At 42.0% G+C, this 20722-nt stretch overlaps 1 long non-coding RNA gene across 1 annotated transcript; it reads right to left on the bottom strand.

Annotated features, from left to right (window-relative positions):
- Nucleotides 1-2204: 2204 nt before the first annotated feature.
- On the bottom strand, nt 2205-17014 carry LOC120928565. Its single transcript, XR_005747231.1, has 3 exons — nt 16782-17014; nt 6848-6941; nt 2205-2632 (listed from the first exon to the last, which is right to left on the bottom strand). It is a non-coding gene; the product is annotated as an uncharacterized LOC120928565 (long non-coding RNA).
- Between the last annotated feature and the right edge of the window lie 3708 nt (nt 17015-20722).

Below are 20722 nucleotides of genomic sequence, written 5' to 3'. Positions count from 1 at the left end.
CTTTCCCCCATCATCTGAGCTGTTCTGACTGGGGGTTAGTCAGCGTTCTCGCCCCCTCCCTTGGGACTACATCCCTGCCTTCGCGCCTGTGAACGTTCACAGTGACTCCCCGAGGGATGTAGTCCCAAGGGAGGGGGAGAGCATGCTGACTAACCCCCAGCCAGAACAGCTCGGATGATGGAGGCAAGTTTACTGAGGAGAAACAGGAAGTGAGAAATTTAGACAAACATAAAAAAACATTTAGAAGGGAAATCGAAGGAAAAGGTAAGTGAACTAACAATGCACTAGCTTAAAGGAACCTATTTAGAAAATAAAAAACAAACCTTTACAACCCCTGTAAGCTACCTGCCCAACATTTGTTTTACTGACGTTAATCAAATAATATTAGTTTGGGGTGCTACTGCTCTCTATCAGCAAAGCTAAATGTACCTTTATCTGCTGGTCCATGTCACCCTTGAAGCTGTATGTCACAGACAGAAGTTAGGACAAAAAGAGTCATCTAACCTTCAAAGAGAACAGCCAGAAGTGACAGCCAGTGGCACATACTGGAGCAAGAATCGGAAATCTTTCCAGCTGTCTTGCAGCAAGAACTGGGTCCTTGTTAGCAAGATAAAGTGGGAGAAGCAGAGCATCTTAGGAGAGGTTATCATCCGACTCTCAACTGGGGCTCAAAGTACCACATATAACATTGTGATGAATGGTCAGCTCACAGGAAGTGACAAGGACACAGCATTCATGGCAGGAACATGTATTTTCTGTACCTAATGGAAATGTTCTTAGTCTGAAAAAAGAAAACAAATGCAGCCACCACATCTAGGAACTGATCTGCCTCATTAGCATCTGAGGTTCCCACAGCTATGGTCCTTGGCTGATTGGTGTCATCATTTGGGATTCCACACATACAGAGCTAAGCCTGACACCCCCAAGGCTGATTTTGCTAAACATCTGCCACGGCCTACTGCATATTGTCAAGTATTGTCAGTACTTCTTGGATCCTTGATGTTAGTTTTGGCAGTTTTTAATATTTCCCTTGTCCGTGCTAGTATTTACTATGTATGGCTTTTTTGCTTCCACCATTGCTTCTGGCTGTTTTTTTTTTTTTTACTAGACCTTGTCTGGACATATTTTTTTTTTTATAATTAATAAATATTATTTAGTTTATGGAACTTAAGCCTGGATTGAATGTATATCCTGCACAACAATCTTGCAAGATCACAATTTTAGAATAAGGTGGCCCTTTGAGTGCTAGTGTTTTTTATAGATAGTTTTTTTTTTTGTTTTCTGTTTCTGTTCTGATTCCTTAGCAGCTGGAATCAGGACCTATAGCTTATACACCAGGACACGGAAAGTTTTTTCCTATTACCATCATACCTAGTGCTGGACACTTATTGTTTGTTCATTAGTGAAAAATGTATGTTTATTTTGGTCATTGAGGAAAAGCATGAATCAAAGATGATCTCCTATTCCTTCATCACCACACATATTATGTTCACCCAAAAAGAGACCTCTATGTTATAGGAGATCACCAAAGGCTCAGCTCCAAACAATTCTTCTAGTACAGCACACCACTGATTAGTCACAAACTTCCATCTCAATATCGATCTAAGAAGGTGTTAATCAAGATTCCCGGTGAAGAACTCCTCCTCAGAGTACTTTTAATATTTACAATATCAAGGCGTGGCCACTCCACGAGAAGTGAGGACCGATAATGAGATAGAAGATTGAGATTGATCAGTGTATTATTATTATTATTATTATTATTATTATTATTATAATACAGGCTTTATATAGCGCCAACAGTTTGTGCAGCGCTTTACAATATAAAGAAAGACAATACACCAACAATACAATTCAATACAAGAGAGTTAGAAGGGCCCTGTGCATGGTGTGCTGCTCCAGAGGAAGTATTTGGAGCTGAGCCTTAGTGGCCTTTAAAAATATAGAGGTCTTTTTTTGGGTGAGCATAATAATAAGAACACTGTGAAGGAATGAGAGATCAACTGTGTTTCAGGTTTTTCCTCAAGCACTAATATTTATGTTATTTTTTTCACTGTTGGACTGTACACATTGGAGTATGTAGTGGATGGTATCAACTATTGCACATTACAGACAAAGATTTTTTGGACTTTATGTGAGACCATGACTATACAGTACACAGGTCTCCATCCCCAAAAAGTTGAAGAAAAAATGGCAAAGGGGGCAGGGAAGGGGCGGGGAAGGGGGAGTGGGACTTTATATGAAACAAAACACTGGGGCAGGATGAGTCAATCAATAAGGTAAACACAACATTTAATAGTAGCATCATTGAGTATAATACATAAAACGACGTTCATAGTATAGCCATAAAACAATACCAGGTATGGTATAAAATGATTGGTAAATCATATCAAACATGGTATAAACTAGTTGCGTAAAGTGCATAGTAACCCATGATTCTCATATATGTCAGTAGTGTACCCAAATGTTGAACATATTAAGATAATACATTGGAATAGCATTGATTAATGACTCAAACTTCTCAATATAACCCATGGTGACTTCATGGTTGCTGTGATATGACATCAATTGATAGTGAGGCTCGACGCGTTTCGTGGAGTAATAGCCACTCATCAGGAGCAGTAATTTCGGTCATCTATAATGAATAAGTAATGAATAGATTATTGGTTAATGGTAATTAACCAAAACAGGAAGAGAGGGAACACAAAATGTCTAATCCTAGCACTCATACCTGTAAGTTGTAATATACAATGATACAAAAGAAACTATTGTTGTATAAGATGAGAAGCACCAGGGGACAACATACAGACCACCCGGAAGCTGAGGCGGTAATAAAGTGGCGGCAGGGCAGTCCAGATAGAGATTCGAAGCATTCCCTTTCTCACATCAGCTTGGTTCCTGGCTGCGTACAAAGCGGCGCAATCTGCTGTGACCACTAGACACAGCGGTTACAGGATTGCATTAAATCGCGTTGCCTGCAGCTGCTTCCCAGTCTTATTAACCGCTTGCCGACCAGCCACCGCAGTTTTACGGCGGCAGGTTGGCTCTGCTGGGCGAGATCAGGTATTTCTATGTCATCTCGCCGAGCAGCCAATAGTGGCCCTCACCCCTGACACCGACGCGCGTGCCAGGCGGGTGCGATCACCGCTGGGCACCTGCGATCGCTAGTTACAGAGCGAGAACCAGGAGCTGTGTGTGTAAACACACAGCTCCTGGTCCTGTCAGGACTGAACAGCGATCAGATATTTCCCCAATTCAGTCCACCCCCTTCAGTTAGAACACACCCAGGGAACATACTTAACCCCTTCCCTGCCAGTGGCATTTTTATAGTAATCAATGCATTTGTATAGCACTGATCGCTATAAAAATACCAATGGTCCCAAAAATGTGTCAAAAGTGTCCGAAGTGTCCGCCATAATGTTGCAGTACCGATAAAAATCGATGATCGCCGCCATTACTAGTAAAAAAAAAAAATATTAATAAAAATGCCATAAAACTATCCCCTATTTTGTAAACACTATAACTTTTGCGCGAAACAATCAATAAACGCTTATTGCGATTTTTTTTACGAAAAATATGTAGAAGAATACGTATCAGCCAAAACTGAGGAAATTTTTTTTTTTTTATATATATTTTTGGGGGGAAATTTATTACAGCAAAAAGTAAATACATAAAAAAAAAAAACACAGAGGTGATCAATTACCACCAAAAGAAAGCTCTATTTGTGGGAAAAAAAAAGGACGCCAATTTTGTTTGGGAGCCACGTCGCACGACCACGCAATTGTCAGATAAAGCAACGCAGAGCCGAATCGCAAAAAGTGGCCTGGTCTTTGACCAGCAATATGGTCCGGGGCTGAAGTGGTTAAAGTGATTGTAAAATCTCTTTTTTTTAAATTATAATAACAAAACATGTTATCTTGACCTGCCCTGTGCAGTTGGTTTTGCACAGAGAAGCTCGGATCCTCCTCTTCTTGGGTCCCTGGCTGGAGCTTCCCTCCTGTTGAGTGCCTCCACTGCAAGCAGCTTGCTATGGGGGCACGCAGGGCTGCTGTTAGAAATCATGGGGCCCCGTACAACTTATCTGTCAGGGCCCCCCCGGAAATAACAAATCGCTAAAATGCCATGGTCGCAATGGTATGCTTTGCAGCCATGGCAGAAATTTTTGCCTCGCTACTGTACCCTTCCTGACACCTGTTTTTTTTTTTTTTTTCAATTGCTTAATAGTAATTTTAAACTGCAACAGTGAGCCAAGTATTTGGCTTCAAGGTACAGAGCAGCTCCATTGAACTCAATGAGAAGTTTGACAGGTGGTGCTGCCTTTCAAACTCTGCAGCCTGCGTTAAAAATGCTACAGCTGTGAAGTAAAGCATCACAGCCGTGGCATGTATACAGCCCTGTCTGACTATATGACAGTCGGCTTCTGAAGGGGCATGACCAAAAAAGGTCTGCTGACCATCTCCCAATGGCTGAGAGCGCTGACTGGAATGTTCTGGCGGGGGAGCCGTCCCCCTGTCAAAACACAAAAGAACAGCAGGGGAGATCACTGTACTAACGTGTGTTAGAACAGTGGCTTTGACCTAAGGTGTCAGTTTTTTTTTCGTTCAGCCTGCTGGGTAAAAAAGGGATCCACAGGTGTTACAAAGCAGATCCAATAAGTGTCTTATCTAAGCAGTGGCGATGTCCATGCTCCTGGGGTAACACTCCTCCCTCGGTCAGTCCTGTGAAGTCACAGACTTTTTTTTAATTCTGAACTCTGTTCATATTTACTAGCTTATCAGCGGCCCTGGGGGCACGCGAGCCGAGCTGCAGCTCTGTGTATCCATTGTGCCCGGCCCCGCCCCCTATCACTCCGGATTGGCTAACTGAGTTTGATTGACAGCAGTGGGAGTCAAGGATGCCACTGCTGTGTCTGAGCCAATCAGGAGGGGGAGTCCAGGCAGGCTGAGGGACTCGTGGACATAGCTGGATAGAGATGGGGCTCAGGTAAGTATTAGGAGGCTGGGGGCTGCTGCAAACAGAAAGCTTTTTCTCTTAATGCATAGAATACATTAAGAGAAAAAAACCTTCTGCCTTTACAATCACTTTAAATATACTGTGGGCGGGCAACAAGTTGGTAAGTTTGACAGACAGATGGTATTAGAGAATTAATGTAGTGTAGTTTATGGCCCGGATTCACGTACAGCGGCATATCTTTGAGCGGGCGTAACGTATTCTATTTACGTTACGCCTCCGCAACTTAGACGGGCAAGTGCAGTATTCTCAAAGCACTTGCTCCGTAAGTTGCGGCGGCATAGCGTAAATAGGCCGGCGTAAGCCCGCCTAGTTCAAATGTGGAAGATGTGGGCGTGTGTTATGTAAATATTATGTGACCCCGCGTAAATGACGCTTTTTACGAACGTCCATGGACATATCCCAGTGTGCATTGCTCCAAAGTACGCCGCAAGGACGTATTGGTTTCAACGTGAACGTAAATTATGTCCAGCCCCATTCACGGACGACTTACGCAAACAACATAACATTTTCAAAATTCGACGCAGGAACGATGTCCATACTTAACATTGGTACGCCGCATTTATGCCTCATATAGCAGGGGTAACTTTACTCAGGGAAAAGTCTAACGTAAACGGCGTATCTGTACTGCGTCGGCCGGGCGTACGTTCGTGAATTCGCGTATCTAGCTGATTTACATATTTCTAGGCGTAAATCAGCGTAGACGCCCCTAGCGGCCAGCGTAAATATGCAGTTAAGATCCGACGGCGTAAGAGACTTACGCCGGTCGGATCTAATATAAATCTATGCGTAACTGATTCTAAGAATCAGGCGCATACAGTAGATACGACGGCTCAGACTCAGAGATACGACGGCGTATCTGGAGATACGCCATCGTATCTCCTTTGAGAATCTGGGCCTATGTATTTTATGTACTTTAAGTGCTGCACATTCTGAACTATTGAGCTTTGATTCTTTAAAATAAAAAACTAACTCAAAGCATTATAATTTCCCTTTACTTTTAAAATCAACACAAAATATTGAGCCCTGGTTCACACTGGATACGATTTGGAACGATTTGAGATGCGATTTGACATGTCAAATCGCATCTCAAATCGGCGGCAAATGTCGGCAATGGCACTGTCCTAATCAGTGCGACGCCGCATCTGCAATTTCAAAAAGTAGTTCCTGTACTACTTTTTGCGATTTTGGGCCGCGATTTACATTAAATTGCGGCCGAAATCGCGGCAAAATCGCAGCCGCGAAATCGCGGTAAAATCGCGCATTTTACCGCGATTTTCAATTCGCAGCAGTGTGAACCTAGGCTCAATGTAAAACACAATTGTATGGATGTTACAAGCATCCACGCATTACTCTAGTATATGTAGTTAGTATATTGTCAGTACCATCTAGTGGCCACAATGTGTTCTTTTTTTTCATAAATACCTCAATCAGGGGAAAAAAAGAAAAAAAGCATTATGGCCACTAGGTGGCACTGACAATATAGGAAATACATATTTTAGAGAAAATATAGAGATTTCAGTGTAATGTGTGATTGTATTATACACAGTCCCCTTAGTGAAGATTTTCTTTTACAATTATATATAAATAAAACCAAGTTTTTTAACGTTGCTAATGTCTAATAATTTTAGCATATAGGGGGTTTGTTTTCTTCGGAGATCATGGGATGTTTTTTCTTCTAAACTCCATATATAGCAATTAACCTTAGCACATTTAAATGTTATTCATTGTGCTTGTTATTCTTTGTGTATATAATATAAAGTATTTCATATGTACACAATTATACCATTTCATATGTGATCATAAATACTTTTAAAAAGAAAAAAAGAAGGTTACTTACCTGAAAACTTTGTTGTGCAGTATGTTTTTTTGTTTGTTTTGTTTTTTTAAACACATACAGTAGTGTCAAAGGTCCTTAAATTACATTCTTAAATCTGAAAAGTAGGGAATATAAACAATTAATTTACTTTGAGCTACAAGTTGTCATAAATCCTAGATTACACACACAAAGTAATTGAATTTCATTTATGTTAATATAAGTAGGAAATACAACTCAGGAAATGTTTCATTCACTGATAACTAAAACAGGATCTTGCGCTTTACATTTCATATTGTCAGAAGAATGGAAAGGGTGACAAATTAAATGTTTTACAAAGTTTTTCCTAGCTATGTAGTATGATTTGTAACCTTGCTGTATTCATAGTTGTTTCCCCATACAAATTATGTATTCAATTTTGGCAACTGTACTACTGTATGTCACAGTGTTACACAGTGGACAAACGTTATACTTATTTATTATTAAAGGAAATTTCTACTGTAAAAGATCTTTTATCTATTTTTGACCCCTCCATATGGCAACATGGAGGAATTCTCTCTGCAGGTCTCACGTTTTATTCAAAACCACAATCAAAGATTTCAGAGAAAATATTTAAATATAACATAAACTGTGAAAGTTGTCTTTAAACTATTCTAATTAGTTGAATTAGGTCATCATGTGTGAAAATAAAATGCTACACAATCTCAAAGTAAGTAAATTCCAGAGAAACAACAAGTACACAATGAACCTTTGACTATGGTGCCAAATGCTGTATGTAGCATAAAGCCCTGTACATACGATCGGTTTGTCTGATAAAAACAGACCAATGGACTGTTTTCATCGCTCTAACCGATCGTGTGTTGGGCCCCATCGGTTTGTTTTCCATCAGTGAAAAAAAAATAGAAAATGTTTTAAATTTTTCCTATGGATAAAAGAACGATAGAAAAAAACGATCATCTGTGTGAAAGCCCATCGGTCAAAAATTCATGCATGCTCGGAAGCATTGAACTTAATTTTTCTCAGCACTTCGTAGTGTTTTACGTCACCGCATTGGACACGGTTGGGTTTTTGACCGATGGTGTGTAGGCAAGACTGATGAAAGTCAGCTTCATCGGATATCCGACAAAAAAATCCATCGGATTAGATTCCATCAGATATCCGATCGTGTGTACAGGGCTTAACACTATCTGTACTATTACCCTAATAAATAAATACCCAAGGTTAAACATGGTAGTGGTAGTTCTAGAGAAAACCCTTTTAAACTTTTTGAGACTGAGTTACCTGAGCCTGGCATAGAGATTCACCTTTCCATGGGACAATAACCTAAGCACACAGCCATGCTACACTAGTATGACTACTTAAGCCGTGTACACACAACCATTTTTCACGTCATGGGAAAAAAAAAGTTTTTCTCAATGTGATTCTTGTCAAGCCTGCCTTGCATACACAAGATCGTGAAAAAAAAAGCTTGAGCGAAGATAGAGCAGGCAGGCAGGCGAGTCAGTTACAGTGTGTAGATGATATATATGCATCCCAGGTGTTGTATATATATTTATACACTGTATTGAGTTTAGCTAGATCCGTTCCTCCTAATATACTGACAGGCAGGCAGGTGATTGTGCTAGCTGCAGTATTTTCACTTGGTGTACTGTCTGTGTCCTCTGCACAATGTGCACCTAAAGCTACATAAATACAATTGCTGTTCTCATAATAATACCACAGGCAGTGGTTGATCAGCAAGTATTCTCACTTGGTGTACTGTGTCCTCTGCACAGTGTGCACATAAAGCTACGTGAATACATTTGCTGGTGTTCTCATATTAATACCACGGGCAGGGGATCTGCAAGTATTTTCATGCGGTGTACTGTGTCCTCTGCACAGTGTGCACCTAAAGCTACGTCAATAGATTTGCTGATGTCCTCATATTAATACCACAGGCTCATATTAATACCACAGCAGGGCCCATTCCTGCGCCCACCAAGAGTAATTGTGAGGGCTAACAGTGTTGTGGCACCAGCACCACCAACAAAGGCCCAATTGTTCTGCCCCTGTTCAACAGGGGCATGTAATTACAATTCTTGATCTAATATTTCACAGCAGGGCCCATTCCTGCGCCCACCAAGAGTAACTGTGAGGACTTACAGTGTTGTGGCACCAGCGCCAGCACCAAAGGCCCAATTTTTCTACCACTGTTGAACAATGGCATGTAATTACAATTCTTGATATAATAGTTCACAGCAGGGCCTTCCAGCGCCCACCAAGACTAAGTGTTGTAGCAACACCAACACCTAGGGCCCAAATTTCTGCAGAGTAAATACGGCAGGCCCCTACTTTCAAACATCCAACTTACAAATGACAACAGGAAGTGAGAGGAAATCTACCCCTAAGAAGGGAAATTCTCTTCTGTAAGAGGTGTCTCCTGACCACTGATGCGTTATCACAAAATTTTCAAAAAAACATTTGTCATTGGGACAGAAAGTGAGGTGCAATCTTCTGAACAAATGCACACAGACAGCAAAACAAATGTTACATGGGTGATAACCCTTCAAAAAGCTTAAAAATAGATTTTTTTGGCTGGAGCTACACCTTAAAAAAGTACCAGTTCAAAATTACAAACAGATTCTACTTAACAACAAACCTACAGTCCCTGTCTTGTTTGCACCGTCTGTATACTGCTGTTTAGTATATAGGGCCAAAGGGGCTGGTAATGACCTGGGGGGGGGGAACCCATGCTATTTTTCTCAATGATTTTCATCCATATTGCAGGGACCAGAAATTACATTAAAGCCGCAAGCAGTTTTTAAATGACTTTTTTCCTATAGTAATGTCATTTTGTGTAGGGACAGTTCTACACACGTGCCACTTCACAGGCATACTATAGACACCCAGCAGGTACGATATTTAAAGGAATTTTTCAATATTTTTTTTCACTTTAAGCATCATTAACCACTTCAATACAGGGCTTTAAAACCCACTTCCATACCGGGCCTATTCTGGCACTTCTCTTCTACATGTACAAATCATCATTCTTTTGCTAGCAAATTACTCAGAACCCCCAAACATTATATATTTTGTTTTAGCAGACACCCTATGGAATTTTTTATCTTGCACAGTATTTGCGCAATAATTTTCCAAACACCTTTTTTTGTAAAAAAAATGGTTTCATGATTTTAAAAATAATAAAACAGTAAAGTTAGCCCATTTTTTTGTGAAATATGAAAGATGATGTTACGCCCAGTAAATAGATACCTAACATGTCATGCTTTAAAATTGCGCACACTCATGGAATAGCGCCAAACTTCGTTACTAAAAATCTCCATAGGCGACGCTTTAAATTTTTTACTGGTTACCAGTTTAGAGAATTGTTGCACACGCTCTAATGCACACGGTGACACCTCACTTGTGTGGTTTGAACGACGTTTACATACGTGGGAGGGACTTACGGGTGCGTTCGCTTCTGAGTGTGAGCTACCGGGGACAGGGGCGTTTTAATTTTTTGTTTATTTATTTATTCTTTATTTTACTTATTTATTTATTTTTTACACTTTTTTTTCGATCGCTTTTATTCCTATTACGTATGTAAACATCCCTTGTAATAGGAATAGTGTGTGACAGGTCCTCTTTAAGGAGAGATGCGGGGTCAATAAGACCCCACATCTCTCCTCCAGGCTGGAAAGAATTAGATTGTGACAAAAAAATTCACAGATCTCATTCTTACTAGCCGAAATTGCAGTTTGTTTACTTCAGCCCGGGCCTCCGATGGTCATAGAGATGACTGGTGACCATCTGGTCACCAGTCATCTCTATGCCTCTCATCCGGCGCACGTCGATCATCTCTCCGGGCCCCGATGGCACGGGAGAGCCCGGAGAAGCACCGGATGGTGGCGGGAGAGGGGGATGTCCCCTCCCGCCGTCTATAAGAACGATCAAGCGCCGCTATGATCATTCTTATGGTGTGTAGGATCGCCGCCAGAACAAAATGATATCTGAATGATGCCTCTAGGTGCAGGCATCATTCAGATATCATCGCACAAAGTACAGGACGTCATATGACGTCCACCTGGGATAAGAGATCCCCTTTTTGGACATCATATGATGGCGTGCAGTTTTGAAGTGGTTAAAATCACTGCTGCTAGAAAAACGACCATTTTTAAAACTTTTTTTTTCCATTGATACATGTTCCCTGGGGCAAGACCCGGGTCCTCAAACCTGTTTTACGACAATAACTTGCATATTAGCCTTTAAAATGAGCACTTTTTATTTCGAACGTTCAAGTCCCAGGGACTTCAATGGGGTTCTAAAGTTTGCACGAACGATCAGTCCGTTCAAAGGTTCTAGTGCGAACCAAACGGGGGGGGGCGACGTTCGGCTCATCGCTATCCACAACCACCAGGCAAGGGTTGTGGGGATGAGGCCCTTGTCCCCATCAACATATGGATAAGGTGCTTTGGGGTGGGGGAGGCTGTTCCAAAGCACCCACCCCCCCATGTTGAGGGCATATGGCCTGGTATGGTTCAGGAGGGGGGCGCTCGCTCATCCCCTCCCTTTCCTGACCTGTTGACATGCTCGCATAAGGGTCTGGTATGGATTTTGGGGGGAATCCATACTAAACCCCAAAGGGCCTGGTAAAAACCTGGGGGGGGGGAGAACCCCACACCATTTATTTTTTGGTGAGGGCGGTGTTCCCCTCCGAATCTTTACTAGACCCGAAGGGCCTGGTATACACCTGGGGGGGGAACCCATGTCATTTTTTTTTTATTTGCTGGCATTTTTTATTTTATTTTTACTTTCAGTGGGGAAGCCTGCTGACAGCAGATGACGCATTGGTTGTTAAAGACATGGCAGCTGGCTTCCCGGCCACCAGCAATATACAGTTATAAAATAAGAACCACAAAACACATCAAAAATCGCATCACAAACAGCAACAGTTGCATTTCTTGTGCCGTTCCATTGAAATCTGATACCCGCATATTGCAAGAAAAAAGTCCCTGACCCTTTCCAAAAATGCACCGGCTGCAAAATGCATAGATGTGAACTAGTACCATAAGAAACCATGTTAAATGGATTGTAGTGCATTTCTGCAAACTGCAAAACACACTAAAAAATGCATAGGTCTGAACCTAGGTTCAGGGCCGGTTCACACTGGAGCGATGCGGGAACCCTGGGAATCCGGTGTGGGTTCCCGCTTCACATACAACTTGCAGGAAGTCACACTGCCATATGAAAACTTCTGGGAGTGTCAGTAAAAAGCTAATGACACCCCCAAGTCAGTTTGCAAATCACAGACTGAACGCAAATTCGGACAGGAATGGGATTGTGTGGGTGTGAACACCCAAGCGATTGAATTCTGGTGCGGACCAAAAAAAGAGTCCTATGCGAGTTTGGTCCCAATGCGATGCAAATTCAGCCATACAATTGGTATGGCCGAGTTTGCATCACACAGATATTGCATGTGATTTGCACTGCAGTGCAGGGCAAATCACATCCGATATTGGACAGCACACTAGTGTGAACCGGCCCTAAGGCCCCTTGTCCTGTGACCATTGCATTCATAGACCTCAAAATTACACGGGACACAGGCGTTGCTTAAAGTCGCATCAAATTTGTGGCAAAAAGCGCTGCAAAATTGCTTGACTTTCAGGTCACACAAGTGTGAAAGGGGCCTTATGGACCTTAACCACTTGCGTCTGCCGCACACCTATTTACGTTGGCAGAATGGCAGGGGCAGGCAAATGGACGTACCTGTAGGTCCCTTTAAATTTGCTGCCTAGCGGGCGTGCCACCGACGGTCATCAGGAGCAGTGATCTCTGTCATGTTGTAGTGAGAGCATCCCCCTACAGTTAGAATCACTCACTAGGACACACTTAACCCCTCGATCGTCCCCTAGTGCTTAATCCCTGCCAGTGTCATTTATACAGTAATCAGAGGCTATTTGTAGCTCTGATCGCTGTAAAAAAATGCAATAGTCCCAAAATAGTGTCAAAAGTGTCCGATGTGTCCGCCATAATGTCGCAGATCACCGCCATTACTAGTTAATAATAATAAAAATGCCACAAATCTATCACCTATATTGTAGACGCTATAACGTTTGCGCAAACCAATCAATATACACTTATTGCGATTTTTTTAACCAAAAATACGTAGAAGAATACATATCGGCCTAAATGTTTTTATTATATCTTTTTTGGGGATTATTATTATAGCAAAAAGTAAAAAATATTTTTTTCAAAATTGTTGCTCTTTGTTTATAGCACAAAAAGAAAAAACACAGCAGAGGTAATCAATTACCACCAAAAGAAAGATCTATTTGTGGGGAAAAAAAAAGGACATCAAGTTTGTTTGGGTACAACGCCGCATGACTGCGCAATTGTCAGCTAAAGCGACGTAGTACAGAATTGCAATAAAATGCTCTGTTTAGGAAGGGGGTAAATCCTTCTGGGGTTGAAGTGGTTAAGTTGCATGAAAAGCCGGCCAAGTGTGAAAGAAACCTAATAAGATTTATTGATAACACCTTTGAATTAGGCCCACCTCTGAATTAGGCCCAAATCGCACCAATGTCTGTGTAATCTTGTGGTGTACCTCAGGTTGCATCAAAGTCAAACCAAAGTAGTGCAGGGACAAATTTGACACACTTTCAGGATGCACAAGTGAGAAAAGGTCCTAATTCAAAGGTATTATCCATTAAATCTTATTTGCACTACTGCTACCTGAAAGTCACACTATTTTGCTGCCACTTTGGGAATGCTTGTGTAATATTGTGCCCTATGTACCTCAAATCACTTGAAAGTCACACCAAAGTAGTACAGGGACTACTTTGAAGTTGTTGCAACTTAAAGTAGCACAGATATGAATGGTTATCATTGAGAATCATGGGGTACAACTTGTCATGCAACTCGGAGGTCCAAATATTTGGAAAAGTCACCAAAGTTGTGAAACAAGCCATATTTATATATTTTAATAAAAAGGGAGCTCTCATTTATATTTGCATTGTCCTTACTGATTTACATCAGTAGAACAAATGCAGGCAGTAGTCTGTGCACATGGGCCAAAGCAAATGTGTGGTGATTCCAGATAAACATATCAATGGACCCCACCCACACCAAATATAACTACCACATCCACCCCCACAGAGTAAGCACAAGTACGTATCCCACACTTATCCGGCAAATGAGCAGCACCTCCTCTTTACTAAAGAGGGACCTCACCATATCCTACTAGATGGAGATCCTTAACAGCACAGTGATTACAATGACTCATTTCCAGGTCAGAATGTGAAACTACATTCTTTTGATCACAGCTGTAAATATTTGATCACAACCACAATTAGAATTTTACATTTTTATTTATTTGCAGATATGCAAATCTGTATTTCTACATATAACAATATTTGAAGGCAAACTTAAGGACGTTTCATAAGAAATGGTGTCCCTGAGATTGCAGCAGATGAATTACAAAGATAAAGGCCCAGTTTGAGCTCTAGTTCAGCTGAACTCGCACAATTTCATTCCCGCATGTCAGTCTCAACTTCGGGGGGGGGGGGGTATTTCAGAGACATCTGTATGGGTTCCTGCACTGATGTCAATGGAAATCGCACCCCAAAGTCGCCAAGAGTAGTACAGAATTTACTTTTGGAAATTGGTGCAACACTGCATTTAAGGCGCCGCCCCAATTAGGATGGTGCCATTGCCGCCAATTTGACATGTAAAATTGCATGCCAAATTGTACCAACCAGGGCTGACACATACAACACTGCCTATCCACCAGCTGAATTCATTACCTGCAATTCTCTACAGCTGTTAAAGACTCCACCTAAACCCCTTTAATCAACTACTTTCAGGTGTGCTGAAGAGATTAGTTTTTTTGGTGCACAAAATGATATCTTATTTCTATGGGTATAAGTAAAATATTGCACTTCCCCCAAAACTATTTAAAAAGAATAAAGAAAAGAGAAAAACAACAAACAAGCTTAATAATCTACTTTTATGTTGCTAGCAGAAACACAATTATGTACATTTACTGGCATAAAAAAAAATAGTCCACAGGTTATATGGTGCTACAGTTAGCAATTGGGTTTTAAGGGCCCTGCTCATAGGAACTTACAATCTAAAATGTGTTTAAACCTTTCAGTGGAGACAGCTTTACTTTATGGGCAACATATTTCATAGTACAACTACTCACCACCATCACATTTTTACCTGCAAGATTATAGAAACATACTTAACAGTCATTATTCCTACAAAGCATTCCAACAAAATAATAAAAAAAACACAAAATTGAGACTCATTTTAAATTTGCACTATCAATGGTGTTATTCGTGGTTTGTAAAGACACATGTGTGAGTTTGGGTAAAGATTTTTGTGAGATGGAAAGCATAAAGCAAAAGTTGCAGAGAAAAGTATACTAACAAAACATGAAAACCATTATACATTCTAGCATTCTAAAAAACAAAATAGATGAAAAAAAAACAACATTGTTGCAAAGACAATTTATTTGAGAGGAACAGGGAATTGCTCTCTTCTTTTAAAGATATTTTAGTGTAAAAAACACTTTTTTTCACATTATCTTAAAACAATATGCTGCATATTTCAGTACCATTTAGGCAATTATATCACGCTCTAAACATTGTTTCCATATGCAATAGTCGTGGTCTTAACAATAGACATGATTTGGGTGTTATTTGTAATCAGGCAGCTATCGTAAATTTATTTTTGAGAGCATTTTTTGCACCAGTGCTATAGTAAATACTATTTTAGCGCTAATTACCACACTCATTTTTAAAATGACTTTTTAAATATATATATATATATATATATATATATATATATATATATATATATATTTTTTAAATTTTGAACTTTAGGCTTGGTTCACACCTATGCATTTTTTATTTCTTTTTTCAGGAACACGCCACAGTCCATTTAACATGGTTTTCTATGGAACACATTCACATACATGCTTGTTTTAGCCGCTGCATTTTTAGAAAGGGTCAGGGACTTTTTTTTAAAGCAAAACACTGCGTTTTTGGTTCAATAAATTTCATTGGAGAAACTGCAGAAAAGCATGTAGTGCTTTCTTGCTGCAATTTCTCCACAATTTGCTTTTTTCAATCCAATCAAGAACAAATTGGACAAAAAAACCCCCACAAAAAATGCAAAACGCTTAAAAAAAAAAAACCACACAAAATACGTGTGTACAAAAACACCTCCTTCTAAACAATATTTTTTATAGGTACATACAGTATATAGGACATTTGAATATGTCCCTCAGGGCACTGTCCAGCTCTGTATGCCCTTTGATTGAAAATCCCTTGTCTATTGCTCAGAAAATGGTCATTATTAATTTCTAATGCCGCGTACACACGATCATTTTTCCGGCATGAAAAAAAAATGAAGTTTTTCGGTATGTAGAAAAAACGACGTTGCCCACACACCATCGTTTTTTAAAAATGCTCTAGCAAACACGTACGACGGCACTATAAAGGGGAAGTTCCATACGGATAACACCACCCTTGGGGCTGCTTTAGCTGATTCTGTGTTAGTAAAAGACGATTTGCGCTTTTCTGTCTGTTACAGCGTGATGAATGTGCTTACTCCATTATGAACAGTAGCGTGATGAATGTGCTTACTCCATTATGAACAGTAGTTTTACCAGAACGAGCACTCCCGTCTCATAACTTGCTTCTGATCATGCGCAGGTTTTTAACGTCGTTTTAGCCCACACACGATAATTTTTTACAACCTGAAAAACAAAAGACATTTTTTGGTCGAAATTTTTTTGGTCGTTTTTCAGAAGCCGAAAAATGATGTGAAGCCCACACACACAATCATTTTAAATGGCATTTTTTTAAAACACATTTTCTTTCATGCCGAAAAATGATCATGTTTACGCCACATTTTTTAACATGTTAATGTAATTCAAAAAACATATTAAATACGGCAGCTTTCATTAAAATAATACCTGATGATCCTGCCAGAAAGGTCCTGGTTCAGACATGTCCTACTATAGGTTACAGAGCTTTTGTCAATGCTTTCCTGCATTTATAGCCTGACAGGCTGTCACATGGGGAGATGGAGAATAGAGATGGCCTGGTGGTTCTCCCGGTGGTTGTTTTGCGGCGAACTTTGCTCATTCGTGGTTCGCCGAACAGGCGGACATCTGGCGATGTTCGCGCCCGTCCGCAATTTTACATTGAGAAGAACTTTGACCCATGACACATCCATCAGGTGGTACAGGACAGCCAATTGAGACATTTCAGCACATGGACATACCTCCTACCTTATAAATAGACCTGATCTGGTGGCCATTTTACATTCTGCTTTTTGTCATTGTAGGGAGAGGTTGCTGTGTGGAGCAGGGACAGGCTGTATTGAAACAAATCGCTAGCTAAAAGGTCCACAAACGTCCTTTTAAGGACTGGTATAGGTGTACTTTTGTTTGGTGTGCAGTATATAGGGGTGTAATACACTTATAATATACTTTCTAACATAGACAGCATATTATAGTGGATTTGTATTGTGCACTGTGCAGCATTGTGACTGGTGTATTTGGGTACTGCAGATTTTTTTTTTCATTTTTTTCTGCTTTACCTGTTGCTACACACAGTGACAAACAATACTGGAAAAAAATATTTTATAACTGGTGTGATACATTCTGCTTTTCATCAGTGTAGGGAGAGGTTGCTGTGTGGAGCAGGGACAGACTTTAGTGACACAAATCGTTATCTAACAGGTCCACAAAAGTCCTTTTAAGGACTGGTATAGGTGTACTATTGTTTGGTGTGCAGTATATAGGGGTGTAATACACTTAAAATATACTTTCTAATATAGAAAGCATATTATAGTGGATTTGTATTGTGCAGCATTGTGACTGGTGGTGTATTTGGGTACTGCAGAATTTTCTCTTCTGTTTTGCTGTGTTACCTCTGCTACACACAGTGACAAACGTTACTGGAAAAAAGTTTTATAACTGGTGCGATAAATAGAGATGGCCTGCCGGTTCGCGCGACCTTTGCTTGTTCGTGGTCCGCCAAACCGGCGGACATCTGGCAATGTTTGCGGCAGTCCGCAATGTTACATGGCTAAAAACTTTGACCTATGACAACATCCATCAGGTGGTGCAGGACAGCCAATTGAGACATTTCAGCACATGGACATACCCCCTACCTTATAAATAGACCTGATCTGGCGGCCATCTTACATTTTTTGCGTTTTGTCAGTGTAGGGAGAGGGTGCTGTTTTGGAGCAGGGACATTTAATCAAATAGCTATCTAAAAGGTCTGGTATAGATGTGCTACTTGCTCTGCAGTATATAGGTGTCTAATACATTCATATATTTTTTGTCAGTGTAGGGAGAGGTTGGCGTTTCCAGCAGGGACAGACTTTAGCGACACAAATCGCTACCTAACAGGTCCAGAAAAGTCCTTTCAAGCACTGGTATAGGTGTGCTACTTGCTCTGCAGTATATAGGTGTAATATACACTTATAATATACTTTTGAATATAGAAAGCATATTATAGTGGATGTGTATTGTGCAGCATGGTGACTGGTGGTGTATTTGGTTGCTGCTGAATTTTTGCCTCTTTCGCTGTGCTACCTCTGCTACACAAATTAAAAATGTTTCCTGAAAAAAAGGTTTCATAACTGGTGCGATAAACCAGTGGCCCCCCAAAACGACAGATTTTGTTACATACCTTCTTCCTCCTTAACTGCGCTTCTGTCACGTACCTGGCAGTAGAGCCTGATATGCAGAGGACGGCCTCTCTTACAGCTCTGACTCCGAGCCCCTGGTAGAGCAGACAGGGAGTGCAAGAGTCACACCAGTGCTGGGCTGGAACCTCTGAAGAGACCGCGGAGGAACACCGGTACAGGAGAAGACCGGGAGCAGCTGTCAGCAGACAGCAGGAGAAGGCTTTATGCAGGAACACCACAGACAGGAGAGCAGATGAAGTTGTGGAAAGATGGGTGCTCAACAGGACTCAGGACTGGAGAGATAGCAGGTGCAGGCAGGCCAGGTCATACACTAGCGGACACATCAGGAACAGAAGTGTAGGCAGGAACGAGTCAAGGTACAGGTCGGGTCGGTATTGAGCTGGCAGCGAGGTAGCAGGAGAGGCAGGCAGATGCAAGATCAAACAAGCCGGATCAGGTGCAGGTAGAAAGCGGGAGCGGCAGGGACAAGCCGGGCCGGATAGTAGGAACAGGAATCAGATACTGGAATCAGAACACCCAAACGCTGTAGAACAGACAGCACCTGAGTCTGGGTACTGACCCAGTTTAAATGGCTTGTCTGGCGCCAAAACGGTCATGGGGTGCGCGTGCACGTGCGCCAATGGTGCTCTAACAGGAACTGAAGTCACTGGCCGCCTTCTACGGCCACATCTTGGATGGTGGCATGCCCTTCCTGACAGCTTCTCTAGAGACTTTTGTTGTCACAGGGTAATTTAAAAAATGACAGGCAGAGGAAGAGGCAGGCCCTTCCGCAGGGGTGGTAGGGGTAGGGCAGGAGCACCAGGCCGGAGCCAAAGTAGGAAATGGCACCAGACTTGGTTGAGTGGCTCGCCACCAACACCATCACCACCATATACCCTCCGCTTGAGTCACAGGAATTATTTTCCGATCCATCAGAAGACATTTCCGATGCGCAGCCATTCTTGGCATTGGATCAGGAAGAGGAGGTAGCAACAGCCGGCACTCAGCAGTCTGATGACAGTACCTAGCTCAGCCCAAGGAGGTTGGTGCCTGCTGTTGCTGCCTGCTCCGAGATCTCTATTGTTAGTGATGGGGAAGGTTACGTCGATGATGACGTGTCTACAGACGTCACATGGGTGCCCACAAGAGAGGAAGAGGAAGGGAGTTCAGAGGGAGAGATGGACCAGCAGATAGAGAAGCAGGCCGAACTTACATTGCACAGGAGGGACAAACCAGACTACTAATGTATCAGGAGCGAGCCATCAACCATGTACGGTCACATCTGGTGCTCCCAGGACGCCGGCCCATGGCTCCGCAGTGTGGGCTTTTTTTAACGTGTCCGCTGCTGACAATAGTGTTGCCATCTGCAGCCTTTACAGTCAACGCATATGTCGCGGACAGCCCAACACTCACCTAGGGACGACCGCCTTAAGAAGGCACCTGGCTTCCCATCACTGAGCCCAGTGGGAGCAACGCCATCAGAACCCACAAAGTGACACTCCAGGCTCTTACCGTCCAGCCTCTTCTCCTTCTCCTCTATACTCACAATTGTCCTCCACTCCACCTTCCATCATGCCGTCCTCACGTTTTTCTGCAAAAAGGCAGGCTTCTGTGGCCCAAATGTTCGTTCGTAAAAAAACGATGAAACCGGATAACCCTCTTGCCCAACGGTTGACCGCTGGCTTGTCGGAACTGATAGCCCGCCAACTACTGCCCTATAAACTGGTGGACTCAGAGGCCTTTCGAAAATTTGTGGCCATTGGAACACCACAATGGAAGGTCCCAGGAAGAAAATATTTCTCACAGAAGGGCATCCCAGAGCTATATGGCCATGTTCAGCGGCAAGTGAATGTATCTCTGCCACACAGTTTCGGTGCCAAGATACATCTGACCACAGACACGTGGTCTAGCAAACACGGGCAGGGAAGGTATATAACTTTTACTGCCCACTGGGTGAACCTTGTCAAGCATGTAACTTGTGGCACCCATGTAGATTTGGTTTTACCGCCACGGATTGCGTGCAGGCCTGCCTCTTCTTCTTCTCCTCCTCCTACTCCATCCTCCTTCTCCTCCTCGGCTGACTCCCCCTTTTCCGATGCTACCGTCTCTTTCGCTGCGCCGCCCAAGATCCCCCTATTCGACATGCCAGGTGAGACGTTGCCATGCTGTGCTGCGTCTGTTGTGCCTGTTAGACAAGAGCCACACTGGTCC

The sequence above is a fragment of the Rana temporaria genome, chromosome 2 (assembly GCF_905171775.1).
Source record: "Rana temporaria chromosome 2, aRanTem1.1, whole genome shotgun sequence".
NCBI lineage: Eukaryota > Metazoa > Chordata > Amphibia > Anura > Ranidae > Rana > Rana temporaria.
This window is presented reverse-complemented; position numbering and strand designations above follow the sequence as displayed.